Source organism: Passer montanus, unplaced genomic scaffold (genome assembly GCF_014805655.1).
Source record: "Passer montanus isolate IOZ18808 unplaced genomic scaffold, ASM1480565v1 scaffold27, whole genome shotgun sequence".
Classification (NCBI taxonomy): domain Eukaryota; kingdom Metazoa; phylum Chordata; class Aves; order Passeriformes; family Passeridae; genus Passer; species Passer montanus.
The window spans coordinates 10,584,015-10,607,248 of record NW_024367372.1 but is presented as its reverse complement, the minus strand read 5'-3'; the positions used below and the strand labels follow the sequence as shown (position 1 = coordinate 10,607,248).

At 37.5% G+C, this 23,234-nt stretch overlaps 1 protein-coding gene across 5 annotated transcripts in view; it reads right to left on the bottom strand.

Moving 5' to 3' along the window:
- TTC7B (tetratricopeptide repeat domain 7B) overlaps nucleotides 1–23,234 on the bottom strand; it is a 102,913-nt gene that overhangs the window by 1,497 nt on the left and 78,182 nt on the right. The window lies entirely within an intron of this gene.

Below are 23,234 nucleotides of genomic sequence, written 5' to 3'. Positions count from 1 at the left end.
GCCCCAGTAATGCACAAAGGACCAGCAGGCACAGAATTTCCTCATGAGCATACTTGTTACAGATCCTCTATCCTCCTCTGCGAGATGAGATCCAATTCAACACTACACAATCCAGAGCACGTCCAAACCCACTAGGATATGGGCTGAATGAGGCCATGGAAATCTCCATCCCTCACATTCAGCTATGTTACTGTGCCAGAAAAGTCATGGAATGACCCAGTAAGAGAGCTTTACTTTGGGATTATAATAATCCTAACAATATTATGAATTTTTACATCATGATTCTGTACTGCAAAACACACATGGACCACAGATCTTTGTTTTGCAGAGAGGTGTCCCAATTACATGCTCACAGAGGCCCTGTACCTTCTGCCCTCCCAGCCCCGACTCCTTGGACCACAATTTCTTTTATCTCTCTGTACATCTGTCCCTCAAATCCTTATTAACCTAAGCACTGCTGATTAGAAAGTACTGACATTCTATGCAGCCCCTGAATTACCCACCAAACGTTTCTGGAATTGTGCCCACCTGGCTGACTTTCAGCTTGGGAAGACTGTTAACTCCATCCCACAGAACAACTGAGCACACCCTGCTCAGAAGAACAACATAAAGAGTGCTGTAAAGTATTGGCAAGTGAATAAATAAATGTAATGCAGGCTAATTTCTACCAGCCTGCAGATGTTCTCACACAAAGGTGCTAGAGGGGCTTTTCTGGGTTTGGACTTTTTCTGAGCTGTCAACTGAGTCAGCATTTTCAGAGCAAGTGAACAGTACTTCCAATACTTTCAAAAACTGGATAACTCTCAGGGTCAGTGCTTTTTTCCCCTGCAGTGAAGTGATTATCAGTGACTGGGAGGTATCAGATGTGAAACTACAGAAAAAAATGAAGCAAGATGGAATACACAAAGCTGGTGTCACTGCAATGCACCTAACCTTAATAAAATTTAAGTGTTCTTATTTTTCAAGGTAAGAGCCTCTGTTTTCATAAGCCTTGCTTTTTGGGGGTGCAGATATGTATATTTTATACCTATTAAACATGGGAATTATTTGAATATTGTTAATACTTTTTTTCATAAATATGCCAGACCATTTTCCCAGCTTGCTAAAGATACAAAGAAAACCCAAATTTTGCAGATATAAGCCTGTTCATAGGAAGAGACACATATTACATCACATTTGCCCTATTCTGTATGGTGAAAAGGATAGCTGAGATTTTCCAGGTGATAGAACTAGAGCAAATACTGTCAGTTTGTCTGCTTTTATACTTTCCTAAGAATACAAGCATTAGTGTTGAAATTAGCATTTAGCAGTAGTGAAGGAACCACTCTTGCATGGGCAATGAGGTTGCATCCTGTCCCCTCATGTTTTGGGGACACAGCTTTCGAGAGAGAGTGCCTTCTGAAAGTCAGTCCTTCACTGCTGTCTCAGCCTGGGATGGTATGAACACTCCTGCCTCAGCTGGTAACCCTGGGACAACAAGCTTTGCTTCTAAAGAACAAAGAGAAAATTAGACTTGCTTCATGCAGAGCATTGAAAGGATAGTGACATTTGATCACTGTAGCTATGGGCTGAACTCAAAGAAGTGATCTAGAGAAAGAACACAAAACAGCCTCTGATTCATGAACTCTCTCAGCATGATGGTCAGATGTCAAGCACTGCAAGTGTCCAGTTTGTAAATCCCCTTCCCAGATGACTTCATTAAAATGCTGAGGCACAGAATATTTCAGATTGTTTGCAGTCCCTGCCTGACTGTGCTCTATTAAGCATTACACACCACGGCAGAAGGAGCAGGCATGTCTATCACACAGCAATATCCTTTGGTGACCTCACACCAACATTCATCCAAGAAAACCAACTTCAGTTTACCAGCTGTCAGCACACAACTGCTTTCTGCATTAACTCTTTAGGAAAAAACCTAAACCATTAAAACCAACAACAACAAAACTCACTCAACTAACCCCCTTCCCAAACCAAAACTCCTCTAAGATTTTCCAGAAATTATCAAATTTATATTATTATTTAAATTATCCCAGTCCTTCACTGCGCATATTCCTCTGCTTTCTAACTGGAAACAAAACCTCAAAGATACCAGTTTGGGCCTTCACCTATTTAGCAGCAGATGTACAGACAACATTTATTTGCAGAATAATGTTAAGTTTTTTGCTTTACGGCTGGAGATGAGCCTGAAAAACACATCAGCTCTGCAGAAACACAGAAGTGTACTTAAGTGACATATGGTTCACACCTTAAGACTTGGCATGTTACCTTAAAACCTAAGCAGAATGCCTTTTCTGTATATCCTCTCTATTAATCTTTAAAAAGATAAAATATGAGAAGGATTCTGGAATCTGAATCAATTACAAAAAGTGCTATATAATAATTTGTGCAAATAAGAAGATCCATTCAACAAAATATAAGAAAACCAATAAGTTCCTAAGGCAACCTATTTGTTCTTTGTACATTTTAGAATGCTGCAGTACTTGACAGAGGTGTTTAAGACAACTGTTGGCATCTGGAGGAGAAAGCAGGATCTTTCCTGCTATTGCATCTCTTTCACATGAAAGAACAATAAATGTATGATGTTTGCTTCTAACACAGTTATAAAAGCCTCTAATGTCTGCAGATCTCTTCATTTTGCAGCTCAGTACAAATGTTGCTTATTACTTCACTCCATGTTTGGTTTGCTGAGAATTTGGGGGTTCCTTTAAGGTTGATTTTTTTTTCCTGTCAAATTACTGATCTCCCCTAAGTGTGTTAAGGCTTTCACTTTCTCTCTGGTTAGGATGTCTGTATGTTTTAAACTCTCTAGGCAAACCTTATTTTCTTTTAGCCAATTCAGATTGTAGGGGTGGATTTTGTAACTCAAGAAACAAGAGAGAACTCTAATGAGAAATGGCACAAGCAGAAAGTAAAGAGAATCTCTGAAGAAACAAAGAGACTTTTTTATGCCATCATCACAACCAATGAAACCAGTGCTTCATGACTCCAGTGCGCTGATATTTATACCAGTCACTTTGAATAATCAACAGTACTCAAAGATCTGTAGAGTTCAGCTGCTCTCTGCTCAAGGAAAGGTCAACAGTCCTTTAGAGTGCCCAACCAGAGCTGGGAGTAAAAGGGATTGAGCAATTCTCAGAGGCTCCAAGGTCTCTCCAAAGGGGCTTTCTAAAACAGCAACACTGTGTAACACTGTGTGCTGCCTCCAACAGGGAGGTACTGCTGTCACCACAGACAGGTTCTACACAAACTTCACATCCTAACAGAACAAAACCCTCTAGGAATTGATCAAAATGGGGAGGAAAGGGCTTCCAACTTTTGCCACAGGTTATTTTCAAGATCTTTCCAATTCTTTCCTCACCCAGTCTGGAGTCACAAAGTCTCCCTCTTGCTGGGCAATGATTTTACATGTGTTTCCTCCCTCAGCCATTCCATTTACACTGCATTTTACATTGCCCCACATACAAAACTGTTATTCTTTGCTTATTTCACCCAAACATCTCTTCAAGGACTGTTTTTTACAATGCTCAGTCAAACAAAGCCATTTGTTCATTAGGCAAATGCAAGCATCTTTTAAAAGGAAAACATTCAGATTAATTTGGATTTCTAAATGGGGCATTACAGTCTTGAAATAAAATTTCCAGTTAGAAAGTGCACTATTTTTTATTAATAAAATATCATGACTCAGAACCTGAACAACATCATGTAATAAGCAATTGTATAAAGCCATAATTGCTTAAATAAGCATGTAGTGTAGTCTTCACTACAAAGGTATGTTTTTTCTGCAGAAGGACTTTCTCTCTTTGCAAATTAACCTGTCATAATGACTAACCAAACAGTCAATGCAAAACACATATCTAGACAAATAAATACAGGACTAAAATTCTGTAAATAACTAATTTTTCATTTTGAAAAACAGCTATTAAAAGAATTATTAACACCAGCCATTTACAGCAATCTACAAAGGTCACTTTTTTATTTGCTTCTAGGCAAATGAGAAGCTAATGTTAAATTTTTTTCCATGGAACTAACATTGAAAAAATTACAGTCATAGTTATTGCCCATCATATGTCTCATCAACCCAGAGCTTTATCATAAAGTGCTAAATTATATTTGCATTAACTGGAACAAGAAAAGGGTAGAAAGGTAACACTACAAAGATCACTGTGGTCTCCTCAGTGTAACCAAAAATTTTGTCTCAAGAGAGCACGAGATTTCCTTAAGGTTTAACTGTCAGACTACTTCTCCACTGTGCCTGAAAATAAACAGCTCTCAGCCTCAACAGAAGCACCACTTGAGATTTTTACCTTTATTCACTTGATATGAAGAGCAATCTTTTCATTTTCTCTAAGAAAAATACAGACTAGAGAGATGATCTCAAATGCAAAGAAATTTATTTAAAAGTGAGAAAAAGGGGAACTGTGACCATGAGCTCGTTTGCACTCCTGCCTTTTTCAGGGAGGCAGAGAAGAAACCTGGGAAATGGGAGAAATGGACAGAAAAGAACAAGAAATGCGGCTGATTTAACACACAAAAAAGTGCCAGAGATTCTCACCGTGTTTAAGAAACAGAGTCTGTTGACCTACAGAAGTCTCAGCCATGGAGATTTGAGCAGTACCAGATATAATGTTCATATTAATGATTTCCTGGCAGGTCGGTTACACGACTTGTTTGCTAAAAAGCTTCCTATACTTGTATGACACAAATTTTATTTAACCAAAAAATAGCCCTCAGAGCTAAAAGTTTCCCTTGCAAAAACAACAGCTATAAGAAAACATTATAAGCATATGAAAATAAAAAATGGACTGGTTTTGGTTTTAATGATAAGAGCAGGGAGACAGAAGAACAGTGGCGTGTTTCGCTGATGACCTGCTGAAGCCCAATAAGCTAACAGCTGATAATGCATAAGCAGACAGAGCTATTCAGATGTGGGAACCAATGATTTTTAAAAGCTACAAAAGATTTAAAGAACTCACCACATCCAATTTCACAATGCTTTTCCCCAGTTCACTATCTTACTGTTTTAAAATGGGTCCCAGCCTAAGAGACAATCAACTTTAAACTGTGATACCAGCAGGACACGCCAGAAACATCCCCTTCCTAGCTAAAAACTTAAAAATCAGGGATTATGACCATAAATAGTTACAAAACTTGATGTACAATGTATGCATTGCAAATCCATATGCAGTGTAATTTTAGCATCAAAGAACTGCCCCTTGTTACATGCTGCTTTTTCAGCCTATTTTGCAAGTGTTAAGGTGGCTGCTATTTTTAAACAAATCTATCAAACTTGAAGGTTTACCACAGACTTGACAGTGTTATGCTATAATAATGAAACAGAAGTGTTAGTGAGGCAAAATGAGAAGAATTCATCATGATATATGGAAAAATAAGTAAAATTCTACAGCCGATGCTTTCCAACCTCTATGATAAAAATACGCATTTTAAATGTGGTCTATAATCAATATTTTACACTTACATAGAGTGAAACAGAACATTATTTATATACTGTGCTCTCCTATTTTCATTTTAGCTGATGACTTTGTGCTGAAACATGTCCATCTAGTCAAAGTATGACTTTGCATAAGAAATCATTTATAAACTCCTTTCAAAGGCACATGCATGTTGAGTCATTGTGCATAATTATTTTCTGCAAGTGTGAAAAGACTGTGACACAGTACATCAGTTAGAAATAAACCATTCTATCAGAAAAATGATGAATAAACATAGTTCTGTATCTGCAGACACAGGTTGCATTTTAATGCAGATTTTGAAGGGTGCCCACATTATAAGGTTTAAAACCAACTGGACTAACCAAACTACACTTACTTTACAAGTAAAGGTGATAATAAATGCATTTTTTTTTAATCAGAAAAGAAACTGCAACATGTATATAACTTGCTTTCCAAAATGCAGAATAAAAACTACTCATTTTCTCTAACAAGGCAATTCTTTTGAAAAATAAAAAGCAAATTTCTTCAAATATGGTCACAGATACAACTTCCTAGCAGCTCAGTATGGATTTCCTTTTTTAAATGAGAACAACCAGCTAATAATACTACATTTGATCACTCACTAACCAAACAAAGCAGCTGAAGAACAAACCTGTGCCTTGAGCCAACCCTTTTGCTCAGAGCCTATCCCAGATCATCCATCACCTGTGCCTCATGTCCCTCCCTGCCCGTCCCCTCCCTCCATGCCCAGCCCACCCTCTGTGTGCTCTGTGGCCCCGTGGAGCCCCAGGTTGTTATTTCTCTGCCCTTCCCCCAGTACTAACATACCCTCTAAGGTATCCAATTGCTTCCCCTGCTGCAAAACACTTGTTGCTAGGAGAAAACCTACTGCTTGGCAACAGATTTTTCAAACAACAACTTTGGCTTTGTTACTCACTGAACTTCCCATCACCAGCATGAAATAACGAACCCGTGTGGTCGGGAGTGCATCTCTGTACCTATAACTCCCTTGGAAATGACTGACCCCTTCCCACAAGGATGTGCTTGCCTTTTCGTTCCCTACTGCTCACAGCCCAGAATGCAGAAAGGTTCAAAATTGAAGGTTGTTTTTAAAAACTGCTGATTGTAGTTTTCTGCTGAGAGGGAAGCCCTTGGGGGACTTCTTTTCCTATTAAGACAACATATTCCTGCAATAATCTGCTGTAATTTTGATTTACACCTTATGTGAATGTCCTATCAGCTTTCAAACAATAGCATGACTACCAGGCTACATTGCAGGAACTAATTTAACTACAGCAAGCACACTGGAAACAATAAAACACCTTATGATAAAATGAAGCAGCTAGTGACTCCAGATCTTATTTAACTTTTTATCTCCATCTGAAAATTACATTGAGGGCCTTATTTTATACACTGTGGCTACCAACATAGTAACCCCACAATGGTTCTCCCTTCAGAAGTCAGATGGCTACAGCTGTGACAAGTACTGCACCACCACTGGCATCAGGGCCTTAGCCCTCAGATTATGGCCAGTCCTAAACTTGGAGCACTTGTCATCTTGTGCAAATGTTTTACATTTCATCCCAGGTGTCACACCATGAGGTGACACTGAAGTGTATGTAGGTCTCTGGATCACCTCCCTCCATTTGGCATCACTGCATCTCCCCTTCCCCCCTCCCAGCACTGAAGCCACATCACTGTCACATCACCTTTCCCACAAACCAGAAATGAGGATTTCCCAGATGTACCAAACACATACACCTGTGATGAAAACGAGTGCAGGGCATCACAGCCCCACACAGTGCTGTTTATGAAATGGCCTATAGTAATTTCTGTAATTTGGTATGTTCTTGTCTTCTGTCATTCATACCCTCACCTCTTCCCCTATGTAGACAGCTCATAGATATCAACACATCCCAGTGCGTTCCCTACAGAAATCCTCCCACTTTATCAGTCTCATCTGCAGCTGGATTTCAACACTGTCTGGGTTCAAAGCAAGGCCAAGTTTACCACTGGATCACTGTGCTCCACACAGAGACTCCAAAGCACTGTTTGTTATTGATGTCATTATTTTTCCAGTATCAAGTCAAAGGGTCAGAAGTATAGCAAACTGGATTTCTGTTATTCCAAACCTAGGAGTAACATAGAAGTTTCAATATCCAAAAGAGGGAAAAAAACCAACTCAAATCCTCAAAAAATTATACAAGTGAGGAGCCTCAAAGTCAGCCCACTGAGCCAATATTCAATTATTTGAGCAAAAGCTGAATTTTTCACAAGAACTGAGGATACCAGGAATTCAGGGTCCTTACTCCACTGCCTAGAACTAGGTTTCAGTTTAGAACACCTGAAGGTTCCTGGTTTTGAAAGCTTGTGCTCCATGCAAAACTATTATCATGTCAAGAAATTAATGTTTTTCTGCCCATCAGTAAATTACAGATAGAATTAAAGAATAAATAATTAGAAATAGCAAGCAGTGACTTTTTAAGAAGCTGTTTTTCATTAATGACAGTTCCATACAACCACATTAAACACACTGCATTGTATGTGGCTTCTGGTAATAGTAATTAGAAAAATTGATCAAATGTTTTAATGAAGAAATCAATCTGAAGTCAGGGGAATAGTTTGTGTATCAAAGGAAAACCAGAGTTGCAGATCAAGTACTAGTCTCTGTGAGTAAAATTTATATTTAATAGAACTGTCAGAGTCCAAATCGAGCTTTGGAGATCTTCAGCTAGATTGTCACTGTACTGAAAGCCAGCACTTGTAGTGCATGCTTCTACACACTCAGTACTACAGAAACTAGCACTTACAGAAGTCTGAACTTTTGAGACTACAGAAAAGCAATCAGAAGTGAATGATATTCTTCTGAAGTACCTTTTTGCATTTATGCATGTGCATTTCTCTCAAATATTCTGAAAAATGCTGTATTAAATATTCAAAGTCAGAACTGCACTATTAGATAAAAGATGACCAATCTTTTCATTACTAAAATAAAACAGAAATTCATAGATTAAAGCACATCATTCACTTTTTTATTCTTTTTCCCCTTAGCCAAAGGGACTTCTCCATATAAAAATATGTACATACATATGTTATAACTATGACCAATGTCACTGTTTCAAAAGTGTTATGACACCACAGCAGCACTTACACACTAGCACTGCAGTAACCTCTAAGAAAAAGAGGTTATTTTTAATACAGCATTAATAAATACATATTTCTACAACATCCCCAAGAAACAGAGCACTTCCTCCCCCACAAAGCAGATATGAAGTGCCATCTGCTGCTCGGGCTCAGCAAGGGCCATCCCCATGGCAGCGTGCACAACCCTCCCGGCAGGACAGGGAATGCACCCCCTCTCTCCCCGGGTTCTGAAAGGCAAGGCAGGAGCTGTAGGTAGCTGTTAACCTGCCAGTCTGCCAGGACAGCTGCCAGCAGATTCCTCTTTAAGGGACAGCTATTTTCAGTGTGAAAGGAGGCCCACACCCTCCCATCTGTGCACCATCAGGCACAGGTCACAAGAGCCAGAGCCTAACCATTGGCTAAGAAAGGGCTTCCAGCACTCCTAGAAAAATAAAACAAACACTTCCCTATATATTGACTTACCCTGCACAAAATTGGAAGAAGTTGAAGATACTGAAAAATCTACCAAAAAAAGCTTCTGACAACGAAAGAGAGAAGCCCAAAGAGCAGGGCAAACATATTACTGTATGGAAGCAAACATATTACTATAACTAAAGCATCACTTAAGTTTTATAATTAAATGCCATATAAGCCTATCACATTTTCTCTCCACTTTTTTTTTTTTTTTTGGTGGATTAATTGTTAATTTTTTATCTAAAACTTGCAAAACTTAGGTCACTCAATTCTATCCCCTGTTGTTATGGACAACCTTACAACAAGATTTCTTGCTCCACAGTGTTTAGCCTGTAAGTGCTAGGAATCCTCTTCATATCACCTTCTGAAATTTTCCCTAGCTAGTTTGTTTTCATTTGCTCCAGTGCCAATGCCACTTAGCCTTATTTGGATTATGCATATTCCTCTCATGTTTACAAGGATCATATATTATTATTAAAGTTTCCTACTCCTCCCAGAAAACGCTGCAGAGATTTCCAGTGCCACACTGCCATGCAGTCACCTCGGCACTGACCAAGCCACACACTGGGTTTGCCCTCCAGCCACATTACTCAGGATTACAAGAGAATCACAGCCCCAGCCTGGGAGGACCCAAAGGAAACCTCTGCCTTAGTGCATACTGAAGCTTCACTTGCCCAGTTGACCAGCCCCAGCTGATTTCACTGGGCATGACAGCCTCTGTTCTGGGTACATAAAGCAACCAGCGGAGCACAAACATCACCATTTCACAAGGGAAGGAGAATCTGTAGGCTTACAAAACTAAATAAAGGTGAGACTGCACTCTCGACAAGATGATGATGCTGATAATGGGGACAAGATGATGTCTAATGTTGTGCCTGGCCAACTCATGCACAACTGAGATGCAGCTCTGATCAAGTACTATCCCAGCTCTTTGTCCTCCCCAGTCATTACCATACTCAGTCTTGCTCTTGCATTTCTGAAAATTATTTTATTTCTTTCACAGAAGGGTCTCCAAGTCTCACTTTTAATCAAACTTTGCCTTTGTCATGCAACTCTTCTCACTGAGTACAGGTACTGTATGAACTATTCTAAAATTTTCTGTTAACAAATCCAGTAATATTCAGTGAAGGCTAAGTTATTTCATGAACTAGTCTTTCCAGAATTCTGGTAAATTCCTCCATACTCTTCCACCAGCAAATACTTGCCATCATTTCCATAGCTGCATTTCAACTGATAATTTTACCTTTGCAATCCATGATGAATATCATATTCCTGTTGAAGACTGAGGCAAAATATGACTTGCAGTTATGGATTTTTTTGTAAGTGGATATCCATCACTGTACTGACACTGCATGTTAAATCATATTCTGTGGTTGGTTATGGCTCTTAAAATATGTTTTTCAGACTGTAAAGTAAATTAGTACACAAGGTTGGAATCTGCAGAGAAAATGTAATTCCAAATGCAGTTTCTTCCTCAGTCCTCTCCTTTGGTTTACTATTCTCAGCTGACAGGCAGCTGGAATAAACTGGAGCCCTGCTTCCCCGAGTGTAAGAGCCTTGTCCATCTGAGTCACTTTTCTAGTTCACTGGAGCAGAGTTGGCAGGAAGAACAAGAATGACAGAAAAGGCACTCCCCCACAAAGCTAGGATTTGATCAGAGTAAGCAAACTGGGAAGTTAATGCTCTCTGAGTAAAGAGCTGAAATGCAGAGTAGCAGCTCCCACTTTTCAAGGAAGGGATTTTCATGGCATAAGAACTACAGCATGGGTTTGGTGGGGAAGGTGGGAATTCTGGAACTTAAGTGAGCTGCTGAGGTGAGATACGAACATTTCCTACCAGCTATTGTGTTAAACATCCATGGATTTATCCTCACAAAAATATTCAGATATAAATCTTACATGAAATAAAATGTAATCCATATGGCAGAAAGATCACACCTACTCATAACACATCCCTAAATTTTTGAAGCTTAAGCTTTGATTCTGCAGCAAATGAGGTGAGTTTGGATGACCAAGCTAAAGCTACCTCATTTGTTTTCCAGAGATCACCAGCTGCTCATACTATCAGATCATAATTTTAAAGGAAGTTAAGTTTGACGTGTCAATTACTTTAATAGATATGACAGCATTTCTACTGTTCTCTACTTTATATCAGAACCAGTTATTTCTGGCAACTGCAACCTACCAACTTGTGGCTAGGCATTCAGTTACTGTAACAAAGCATCATCACAGACTGCCTTTATGCCATAGCATTTCATAGCCCTCTGCTAAATCTTTGGGTCCATGACCCTCACAACGCCATCTGTTCCAACGCTAGTGTGGCTATCACTTTTTCAAATGGTCATAAATTAAAACCAGACAGAATCCTAAAGAAGCTATTGTCAGCTGTCAGGACAAACTGTAACAAGGACCATGGAAAAATGGAAATTGAAATGACTCTGCAGCTGATAGAGGCTCACCTGCTCATCTTTTGAACATCTGTAAACACATGACAATATCTGCCTTAATTTGTTACTTGCACCCATTTAGAAAATAAGATTGGTTTGGTTTTGATTTGTTTTTTTTTTTTTAAATGAGAGGATGTACTTTTAAAACGGAACATCTGTAAACACATGACAATATCTGCCTTAATTTGTTACTTGCACTCATTTAGAAAATAAGATTGGTTTGTTTTTGTTTTGGGTTTTTTTTTTAATGAGAGGATGTACTTTTAAAACTGTCTTTATTTTAAAGCACTTATTTTAAGGTAGCAAAACCCACTTACCATCAGGGACATTTTAATTCAGAAGCCAGGGCAAAATCCATTATTTTAATAGGTCAGATCACTTCTGATACATGGCAAGTATTCTTAAATGGCAAGCATTCTTCCAAAGTGCTACCTAACACCTCTGTCCATGTAGATTTAGAGCTTTGAAACCATTTTCACACTGCATATTGTACAGAAGAAATTTTGTATCCACATTTTTTGTTATTTCTATTCTACAGCCCTCTACGGATAAGGTCTTTATATCACACATAATTCACTACTTCATCTAAACATATTATGCAATGCAGGAATACAGCTAACTAAGCTAATGTAGCACAATACATTATGTTATGTTCTGGAATAATTTTAAACCATCAGCTTTTAACAGCACTGACTGCAGTGAAGCCTGGTTTGGGTTTCTAATGACTGTGTCTTACTTCGCTGCAGCAGAGAATTTACAAAGGCTCACTCTTGTGTGTTTGCTGATACCTAATAAAAATCTGAAATAATGAAAAAGTCTTGGTAGTCTTTCCTCCTGCCTTTTTGTTTTTTTTTTCATCATTCCCTCTTTTATCTAGATGAAACAAAAGTGTTAAAGAATGATTCTGTATGCCTGATTTCCTAAGGATAAGGTCTTAAGTAGTAAGTTCAATGTGTGAGATGTAAACAGTGTATCAGTAGTAGCTGAGGAAGACTGAACACACTGAGTTGCAACAAATCATTTCACCAGCATCACTAATTAAAGACTAATTAATTAGAACCCAGAAAAAAACTGGAATTTGCATGTTAATTTCAGATACATCCATAAATTCACTTACAAAGTTTAGTTCCTAGAACAACAGGAAAGCATTTTAAAACTTCGGGATTTTTCATCACAATATTTAGGAAAAAAAATAGAATCAACTATCTGCATCCTAATGGGCCTACTAAAGCTCAAGTGGTTTTTGGGTAGTGTCTTTCTTTGCAGGGCTTAACTTTCTTTTAACACTGTGAACAATGTACGTGTTTTCATATTTCTGCCAAGTAAGTTCTTTGCTAATGAATTGCTCTGCTTTGTTCAGCTGAGCAGTACTAAAAGACTGAAGATTTCTTCCAGGTTAAATGCTGTATGTATAGATATGTGGGTCTTGAATATGAGCACTCCATTTTAACTTGGTGTTTTTTTTAACATTTCTTTTTCCTTCAATTCTATACCAGCTCTTAATAAAGAAAAGCTGTTCCTAAAATCAACTTCAAATCTAATTTAAGGGCTATTTCTTGAAAGCCAGCTTCCTTGAAGCATCACTCTAGCATCTACTACAACACAGGATTTCTCAGATTAGTGTGAAAAAGCCACACTTTTGTGTATAAACTACCCATCAGAGATTAGCAGAAAGAAGCTGAAATGCAGTGTGATGCAGAAAGTTTTCTCAATTTCCCAAGAATCCCATAAGTGCATCTTAGTACAAAACTACATTCAACCTCAACATCTGGGCAGCAGTTTATACTTACAACCACACACTTCAAGGTATCAAGCAGCCCTCTTTTGTTACCTCCCACTGATCACAGAACAGGAGCACCGTTCTGGTTTGCCATTTCTTACCCAACTGATCTTCCCCAGAGGGTATTATCCCTCTTCAGGGAAAAGCTGGCCTGAGAAGTCTTACTCAAAAACATAACTTACTCAAAACAACAGAGAAAACTGACTGGTTACACACAAATAAACATTCCAGAGTTACATTTGTGCTCACCAATTCAAGTTAGGGACTATAATAGTCTTCCATTTGCCAAAGGACATAAAACAAGACTTAAAACCCAAGTATGATTCCCATTTGTAGAAAGATGCACCAAAGCATAGACCTGAACAGAACACCTAAGAAAAACTAATCACTCAACTAATCACTCATTGTATAATAAAAAACAACTGTATAAAAGCAGCAATCCTTTTCCCCTCTTCCTTTAGATTTCTACATCCACGCACTTGATATTTAGTTCTAGTTTGAAGTTAACTTTTCTTGAATTTTATCTTAGTACCAAGTAAAAATGTAAGATAAGAAAAAAAGATTTATAGGAGTAGTTTACCTTTATCACCTATAAAATATGTTACTAAAAAACAGTGCAATGTTTAAGTGAGCTCTCAAAACCAGAGCAAAAGTAATTACAGAAACAATGCACTGATGCCTCAGGTAGTTCTGAACCAGACTGCTATCCAGACATCTCCTGCACCAAGCATCTCAGCTGCAATGACTTGGGAAATAATATATTCATTGAGCAAATCTAACATTGACAAATCTTCCATAAAGGAAGGGAACTGGAAGAGAGATGTAGATAAGTGAAGTGATATATTATTTAAGAGTATTGAAAGTGAATGATACACACAAGGACTTTATTTTACACATCTGAGCTGAATAGCTATCAAGGAGCTGCCACAGATCCCTTCACTTAAACTGCAGGCAAAGGGAAAAACTATCAAATATATAATTTCCACTGATAATCAATTTTCAATTATAGAACTGATTTAATAATCTATATTTTAATAGGAGGTCCATCAGTGAGAGTACTAAATTTAAATATCATAAGGGAAAGTCCTCCTAAAATCTGCCAATCATTTGGAAGTCAAAACCCACAAAAGACACTCCACAGGCTCCTTTCAGTAGGCAGTGGGAATACTGATACAAGATTGACATTGGAGATGCCTATGGGGAAAATTATTTTCTTCACATTGCAAAGGCACTGGAAAGAATAATCACAGGAATTCAAGGTGAGTCAGGCTTGTACTGTATTTAAAGCCAGGTATGTCAAAGCACCTACAAGTCAGTTTCCCCATTTCTTACTGGTAATACATGCTTCAGGGCCAAACATATTTGAAACTTAACATGCTGTGCACTCAAAATTATTATGAAAAAAATACTATAGCCTTTTTAAAATATCAAAAATTTTGATTTAGAAAAAGAGTAAAAAATATTGGAGTTATTGTCTTACTCTCTGACATACCAACTCTTAGTTGCCACAACACTTGCAGATACTCAGCTTAGCCAGTTACTTTTTATTGTTCCAAATTTACTCAGAGGCTTAAATATCCATGCCTGAAAATATAATAACTATGACTAATGGTATTTTTTTCTCAAATGCCAAGAGTTTTTTGCAAAGCTAGTGTTTTAACAAAACGTACAGACTGGAGTCATGATTAACTGGTGAAACTAAAGATAAACTGGTGAAACTATTACCTCTTGGCTCTCTATAAAGTCCACACATATTAGTATCAAAATTTAAAAGGTGCAGATCAACACTGTACTGGCTGACTGAAAAAGTGATGAAAGCCGAAAACAGCTTTCTGTTTTCAAATTTATCATTACTTAATCTCATTCATGATGTATTTTTCCACCCACCTCTGATTAACCAGGTTGTTTACCATGATAGAAGCAGCATTAAAAGCATTAATAACTCTAAATCTACAGTCAGTTTTATTCAGAGAAGATAGTGTCCTTTTCCAGTGAGATGAAGTACACAAAGTGGCCAGAGAGCTTGCCTCCTCTCCCCTGCTGAGAAATCAAGAGATGGCAGATTTCTGAATAGTATCACCACATAATTTTCTTCATGCCATTTGTTGCTACTAAGAGTATATACTCTAATAGGTATAATAATAGAAAAATAACCATCACACCTTCAAAATAAACACAGTTTTCAGAGATGCACAAAACCCACTTCAGATTTGCCCACAAATTAAAGCTCCCTGAAATAACTGCTTTCTCTTTAATAATTTGTTCATCTAGATTAAACAAATAACTTGACATAAAACATAGCCCATCACTAACCTTAAAGGTCAATTCCCTAGCTCCAGCTAACACAAGTTTGCTATCAGAAAACAGTCTGTTTTAAAAGAAATCTAATCTTGGAGAAAATATATTATGCTATTCACACACAGTAAATTGGTTGAATTCTTCCAAAGTGCAAGGTGCAACTCATCTTTAAACAGTAGACTCATGAGCAGGGGAATTTCTGCTTAAGTACAAAACTGGCTAGCAGAGAAGCTAAGCTTCAGCAAATGGAAAAGAGGTGTTCAAATAAAGCTTAAAATGAGATGAGCTGAAGAGGTAGAGAGAGACATAAGAAGACTGCTCCAGACTGGGGATTTGCAGAAAAAAACTCTGAACCAGAGTAGACAACTTATCTGGGGAATACAGCTGCTTGACATAACCCTGCAAACCCAGGATTAAAATTATTTCCTGGGGGACAGTTGTTTCCAGATCTCTAGCTTTGCATTAAGGTAAGCTACTTTTTGCTTGATAAGGATAAGATAAAGCAGTTTTCAAGAACAAGTTGTTTATAGTTCCTAGTCAGAAAAAAAGAATTATAATTGATTAGGTAACTTCTGGTCCCCTCAAGAGCAGCCTGTTTTCTCAGGAAACAGCTTCTGCCAAAGCAAGTAAAGCTCCCCTGTGACAAATACAAAGCAAAAAGCAAAAGATCATTTAACCAGTGCATAGAAATGCACCTGAAAACTGCATGAGATTTATAGCAAAATAAATGCACTGATAACGCCTGCACCATTTTATATAATAGATTATTCAAAGAGAGACTGAGAAAGAGTCAGGGCTCAGGCACCTGGTGATGGTGCTGCAAGTTTCTCACACACATTTACTCAGCACCCCAACTAAGCCACATGGAATGGTTTATCTATTTCAGATTTCTGTTGATGGTAGCACTTACTTATATTGCACCAATTTGCAAAATTATGCAGCACAAGAAAAGAAAAAAAAAAGAGACAACATGTGTAGATGATTGCAGGCTTCAAATGTCCTGTAGTTAAAGAGTTCTCACCTAAAGAATTCTACAACAGAACCTTTCTCAGGAGAAGGAAAATAAAATCTCTCTTGTTCATTTAAAGATGAGGATGGCTACTCTCACAAAGCCTTTCTCACATTCTTTATATTTACACCCCACCATCCAAATCCTTAACAATATTTCTTTATTAATTATATGAAATTCAATTATAAGTGATTAGATGCCAGATGTTACCTACAAACAAAGCATACCAGGTGCTACATAGCTTTTACTGCTGTGTAAGTTCTCAGCCCCAGCTATACTTTAATAAATTCAATGAGCACAAAAATGCCCAGGGAAGCAAAATAATCATAATTAGCTCAGTGCATACTTCAGCAGAATGACCTAATTTAAAAAGTGTTTTGCAAAGCAATTCTCATATTGAAAGGCAATTACACAGAGCAAAATAAAAATAGAACTTTTGAGATCCATGCAAAAAAGCACCAGCAAGTATCCATAAAAAGGGATGTGAGGGACTACAGAGGATAGCAGGGAAGAGCACACATTTTCATTTTTTTCCATGCCTTCTCTCTTTTCCTTTTTGTTCTTTTTTTGAAAATAAGGAGAACTTAAATATCAAGAACAACTATTAGCACTTCATTGACACGAGGCCTCCTGGCCATTTCCTGAATTACTAAGCCTACTGACATTTTCCTTATGTTAAATTAGTCATCCTTGTTAATATTTTTTTATTATTATAAATCTGTATGTTTTACATTCTATTCTAGGCAGCCAGTTACCGAGAAAAAGGCACAGAGGAAAGGGGATGTCAACAAAACCCATCTGTCAATGAATTTAATGTAGTCGTCCCTTTAGATGGTAAAAGGCACAAGAAGATGGAAAGACTCTGGAAAGACTTTTAATAGGAATTACCCTTTCTAAAACATAAAAAAAAGCCTTATAAAGGAAATTTTTCATTATGCTGTGATCAGATGCTTTTACAATTTTGCTGACTCTTTATCATGAGTAGTACTTAGTACCATGAAAGAGATACTTCCCATGTAAACAATGGTAAAAAGTAATAAATATTTTGTTTTCTTTAAATAATATTAGACACATACCTGTCTATAGAAGCCTTAATGCAGATCATTAAGGTATACTTGAACTTTTAAGAAAAACACTGTGAGACAGAAGTCCAAAAACCTAATTTCCGGAGGCCCCACCTGAGGCTTTTCAGTTGAACTGTTTTGCTACTGACACGTCTGTATGCAAAGACAGTAAGATGTACCCAAAATATTAAGGCAGTTTTGTAGGACAGAATATATGTATAGATACATACATGTGTATATTTTATATGCACACAGTTAAGATGAGTGACATCAGTTGAGAAAGGTATTAACCTCTTGCACCTTCCTTCCATGATTGCTATGGGTAATGTACCATAGTAACAACAGAAGAAAGAAGAAAATTTGTGCTTTATAGATTTTTACCACTGGTAAAAATACAGTAAGTCTTGCATAACAGGAAAATATAACAAGACTTTGTCGACAGATAAGTGTTCCCATCATGTTTCCTAACACAAATCATTACCTCTATCTACAAAGCTTGCCTTGCTTGCATTCCTAGAATCACAGGACAACAGAAGCAGGAGGGGAACTTCAGATTCTCTACAGTCAAACTTGAAGTAGAGTTACCCACAGTGGATTGCCAAGGGCTGTCAGATTTTGAGTATCTCCAAAGATGTGAGACCCCCACAAACTCTTGGCAAGTGGATGCATCTTACATGTGCATCTAAAATACTGTCACCATCACACAAATGCTATCTCATCATGCTCCTGTTCCTGTCAATTACTTGAAACAATGTAGGGCAGAGAATCCCACCTCAGGTGCTTTATTATGATGTCTAGAAAACCAAAGCCCTCTTCCAGGCTGGGCCATTATGATCCTTGGATTTTTTCCTTAACTTGAAACTATGCTTGGTTGCTACTTCCCAAATTATTTGATCCATAGTTGCTGTATATAAAGTGAATTAATAATAGGTCAGTTTGGATAACAGAACCCAATTCGAAGACTTTATCCTATAAATGTGAATCAAAGCTTGAGATGAACACAACTTGTATTTCAAAAACTAAAAATAAAGATCCTTAAAATCTTCCAAGCAAAGAGAAGGCATTTTGGAGTAATACTGCACGTTGCAGACTGACCTGCTTCAGCACCGAATTGTCATGAATTATCTGGTGGGGGAAATTTTATCAGTTCCACACAATACAATAAAAACAGTGGAATGATTCGTGACCTGCCAAATAAAGAGCAGTAACTCTAGCCAAAGCATCCCTTCCTTCTGCCAGCATCTGCCACTAATTAATTTTCCACTTTTTAAAATGGGAACAAACAGAAGTGATAAAATGGTTTCTGGCAAGCTGTGCCCGAATAGATAAACTGTGGAAAAATCTATCACACACATAACATGAAAACAGAAATTTAAAGCTGAGATTGTGGGCAAAAATGCTTCTGCTAAAAAAACCCAGCAATTAAAAAAAAAACCAAAAAACCCCAAACAAACAACCCCAAAAGTTAAAAAAAAAAACAACAAAACAAACCCAGCCCAGCTTTCTGAGCCTTTAATTGTTTCGGGGTATTGTTTGGTTTTTTGGGGGGTTTTTTGTCTACTTTTAAATTAACTTTTCTGGGGTTCTATTTGAAAGAGTTTCTGTCTGTATGCAGAAAGCTGCCTTAACCATTACTACCAGATTACTAATAAATAGTACACCTCAACAGCTTGATTTCTCCATATGAGTCCAGCTCCCTTCAAATGCAACCACTGTGCATGCTGCACAAAATCAGATTGCCTTTTGCATCTTCTGCTACTCAGCTTGTCCAAACCAAACACCCATTTAAGCGAGCTGCAGAATTCCTCTTGCAATGGCTGACAGCTGAGGACAGCACCAATGAGCTGAAGAGACCTTAGAGAGCTCGCTCTCACAGGGTGAAAAGCATCCAAGAATGGAGGGATTTTCGTGTTGAAAGATCTGCTCCTGCCACAGCTGCTTTAAGCCATTTGGAGTAAATACAGAGTAATGTGAAAAGAAAGTCTGTTATGAAGCAGGACCTTTATCATCAGCCTCATAATTCCACTAACAGAACAACAGTTCTCAGGGAATCAACACAGTCTTGCCTGAGTAAAAGGGAGCTCAGTGCTCCAAGCTATAAACAAAATTAGTGCTGCAAATTCCTACAGTCACTTTCTGTTTCCAAAAGGGCAACTAGGTTCTAGTTTAAACTCAGATTTGAAGCAGTTATTGTTGTCAAATACTGAACATATATAGATGTGCTTTAAAAGAGTACTGTGAAATTCAGATACAGCATTTAGGACTTAAGAAATTCTAGTAATCTTTCTCCAAATCAGTATGAAGTAGTAAACTGCTGTATTTGATCTCAACATTAAAAAATAAAATAAGGTAACTTTGAAACAAACAGGGAAAAACACTTCCCTAATTTTTCACCTTGATTTCCACTATAATATACTTCAAGCTCTAATGACCATGCAAGTTGATTTTATGCAATTTTTTACTGCACCAAGCACTGATGGTTTTCTCTTGTAAGGCTAAAAGGGGAAATAATATTTTCATGACAGAAGAGAATATAGCCTGGGAGTGCCTCACAGCAGATGAAGTATTTAAAATGTATCGAAATGGTCCTTGAGTCACTTGAACCCAATGGTTTCCAGCTTAAAATTCAAGCAGAATGGCCATTGTTTTTTCAGGGTACAGAATGCAATCACATGAAATATTTAGATGTTTAAATGTGGTCAAATCACAGTAAAATGCATTCTGTAAGGAGCAGTGAGTTTTTGGCCAAACATGTATTTTGCTTTCTCTACTTTTTGTGAAATGATATTGAAATTCCAGAAGGGCAAACCCACAACATTTTATACACAAATCTAACAAAACCAATGACCTTCATTGGTCAATGACCTCCACTCTTCTTCAACCACCTTGTGTGTAAGGATGCACTTAGAGACTGAGTCGAATGAGCACTGAGATTGGCATCAGCATTCAGCTCTGTAGTAACCAGTTACAACCCAAACCACCCATGAGACCCAGCACAATGTGCTTAGGACAAATCTGTGAGGCCTAAACCAACACTTTTACTGTGCAGGGGCCTGAGGATGAAAATCAAATTAATTACTAAATGTTCTCCAGATGAGAACACTGAATCAGTGAAAGAAAAAAAGTTATTTGGGTGACTGCGTTTCTCTTCCTTGACTCCCATGACCCCTTCAAACAGGTTCTGAATTCATGTTTTAAATTCTTCTCTGTTTTTCCTTTTTTTTCCAGTCAACTCAACATCTGTGACAGGCTCACAAGCACACACAACCCATACATACTGCCAGACTTCTTTCTGGCAGTTTCTTTGGGTTGAAAAAAAAATATAAGAAATCAGTATACTACAGTAAGGAATAAGTAACTGTATTTATAACTGAGAGTTAAAGCACACGTAGTTAATCTAAGCCTTATGAGAGCTGGTTTAGCTACGCATAATTATAGGAAACTAATAGGTATCTAACAGTGCGAAGTAGGAAATGTAACTCCCTAAGATATTGCTTTTTGAGAACTAATTTCTACATGAGCAAATTGTTTAAGCAATTTCTCCCTTTCTAGTTTAGTTTTCTGCTCTTAGAACTTATTCTAAGTTACTAATAACATTAACTGGCAAGTGCTATGTTTGGGGTTTTTTTATATTCAGAAAATACTACGGCCTTCTGGGATTAAAACAGCATACAAATGCTGGATACCTATTTCATCTCAAAGCTATATTTAAGTAGGAAGTTTTCAGCCTGAGAGAGAATACATAGATTTATTTCCTGGACAATGGATTGAAATATTCATTGCCATTTCAGGTATTACTGAATGATGGCCTGTTTCAGGAGTTTCCAGATGTCAGCAGTAAGGGCTACTTTCCACAACAGCACTCTGACTGCAGAAGATAAAATAATGTTTATTCCTTTTTTTTTTTTGCAGGGGAGGAAAACAATGAGAAAAGCAGGAAGGCAGCAATAATGCAGAAATCTGGAGGTGGTGATAAAGGATTGGGAGAATGGAGAAAGTTGTATAAATAAATCCATTCTGGCCAAAATCAGGCAGGTGATAACCATAGGCATATGAGAAGTGTAAATCATCTTTTTAAAATTAAGTTAATAAATAAAATTTTTAATTTCATTAGGTGAGAGAAAAAAATATTTGAAATATAGAAAACAAACCAAAGCATTTCAAACCTTTAGAAGACAAGTTCATGCTGTTTTTTCTGAGTGCACTACACAAACCTTAAAAAGAAGAAAGGACACTGCAAAGAAATGTTGCTGCATTCTGTAAAGTACACTTAATTAATACTGACATGTTATTTCTTCCCACTTGACATCTTGTGAACAGTCAGGGCTAGCCAAATAGCAAGTTGGTATAACCTCTGGCTTGGAGAAAATTTCAGTTAGTGACAAACAGTAAAAAATAGCACCTGAGAACAAGGCAGAGTTTAAAATGAACATTGCTCAACAAAATAAAGTGAATGAATATATGGATTAAAACACTAAGTGTGCAGGGAATAATAATTTATTTCCACAAAGAACTGCAGAGAATTTAAACAGCATTTCCCCTTGAAAAAAGCTAGTTTTGTTGCTGGGCTGATTTAATTAATAAGCCCCCCAACATCTTAGAAGGGGTGGAAAGAGGAGTGAGCAGGAACAGGAACACGCTGCCCCTGCAGCCAGCTCCCCATTGGAATAGCTCCCATCTTAGGTAATGCAACAGTATGGCCCAAGCAGCTCCATTTCCCAAGTTTAGTTGAGCAGAATACAGCTAAACCATTTTTCATTCACTCATGCATCAAGACCCCAACATTTGGTGTTATGCTGTCTTAGGCATTTCATTAGTAAGGTAAAAACCTTCCCTGTCAAACCCTCCCATTTAGATTATAATTTTGTTGGCAAAAAGATCTCTTTCATCACTCTTAACTGCTCCAATTTTCACACCATCATCAAGATCTCCTGGTTTTCATTTTAGTAACTCACTTGAAACAGGAGTAAATCTGTGAAGACCTTAGAGACAGCAGCAAAATGAGTAAGACACTGTTTCTTTTAAAAAAATTGTAATTTTTGCAAAAAAATTTTTTTTTGCAAAAAATGATGAAGCCAGTCAATAGAAAGTATTTCATTCACATAATACACCAGACTTCTGCAGAGTCTTCATGGTCACACTGACAGAATGTGGAGTCTGCATGAGAGAAAAATGCAAGAGTCTTTTGGCAGAAACTCCAAAGTGCAGCACATGCTCTAACTCCCAGGAATAAGTACAACACTTCTGAAGCTACAAAACTAACCCTTCTGGTCTCTACTTACACAGTTCCCCAGTAATTTGAATTAACAAGGTTGTTTCTGTGTAGAAACAGTAGATCATATTCAGGAATAGCTACTTAGAGAGACTTATGGTGAAAATATTGGATGAAATGCTGTATAAAAGACAGTAAATTTTCAAAGTTTAGGTTTTCATCCTTTTTACTAAAGTGATGCAACATCATTAAAAAGGATAGATTATAAAAGGAGAAAACTCCTATTCCCAATATTCTATTGTTGTTCATACTAATTGAAACATACATTTTATTTTGCTTTTTTTTTTCTCTTCTGGACAACTACAAAGACTCTCAAAT